Source organism: Tachyglossus aculeatus, chromosome 1 (genome assembly GCF_015852505.1).
Source record: "Tachyglossus aculeatus isolate mTacAcu1 chromosome 1, mTacAcu1.pri, whole genome shotgun sequence".
NCBI classification, from domain to species: Eukaryota; Metazoa; Chordata; class Mammalia; order Monotremata; family Tachyglossidae; genus Tachyglossus; species Tachyglossus aculeatus.
Window position 1 is genome coordinate 151,246,120 of NC_052066.1, and position 720 is coordinate 151,246,839.

General features: G+C 44.3%; 1 non-coding gene across 1 annotated transcript; it reads left to right on the plus strand.

The window, feature by feature from the left end:
- Positions 1 to 217: 217 nt before the first annotated feature.
- LOC119933521 lies at positions 218 to 354 on the plus strand. The gene has a single exon (XR_005452559.1). It is a non-coding gene; the product is annotated as a small nucleolar RNA SNORA7 (small nucleolar RNA).
- The last annotated feature ends 366 nt before the right edge of the window (positions 355 to 720 follow it).

A 720-nucleotide genomic window follows, 5' to 3' on the forward strand; every position in this document is an offset into this window, starting at 1 on the left:
CTCAAAAGACAATCAGGGCATCCTGAATGGGGGTCAATTAAACGAATCAATTAGTCAATCAATGGCATGTACTGAGCACTCGCTCTATGCTGAACATTGTACTAATTCCTTTGGGATAGTACAACAAGTTAGTAGACATGATCACTGCTCACAAGGGGCTTACAGTCTAGAGCGGGAGACAGACTTCAAAATAATTTACAGCTAAGAGAAATGGGCCCCCCTCTCAAGATCACACCTGGAGAGTTTCCAGGACTCTACCAGTCTTGGCTACAGGAGGGAGAGTCAAGCAGAGGCCTACCCATTCCATTCCTAGCTTGGGCAGTGCTAGATAGTGGAAAGCAATCTACTACAAGTCAAAACTCACCTGTGCTGGGCAGCAGCAGCATGGGAGAGAAGTGAGGGCAGAGATTCAAGTTTACTGCATGGAAGAAGGCAATGGTAAACCACTTCTGTATTTTTACCAAGAAAACTTTATGGATAAACTGCCAGAACGATTGCAAATGGAGGTGGGGCATTCTAGGAGAAATGTGTCCAGGGAGTTGCTATGGGTTGGAGACGACTCAGCGGCATATGACAAGACAACAGAAATAGCAGAGTACAAGGATATGCACATGAGTTTTGTAGAAATGAGGTTAAGTAGCAAAATGCTTAGGGTATATAGAATCAGAGCTTAGGGGGTGAAGAACTCTAAAATGGAATCACTACTGGTACACTTATGGA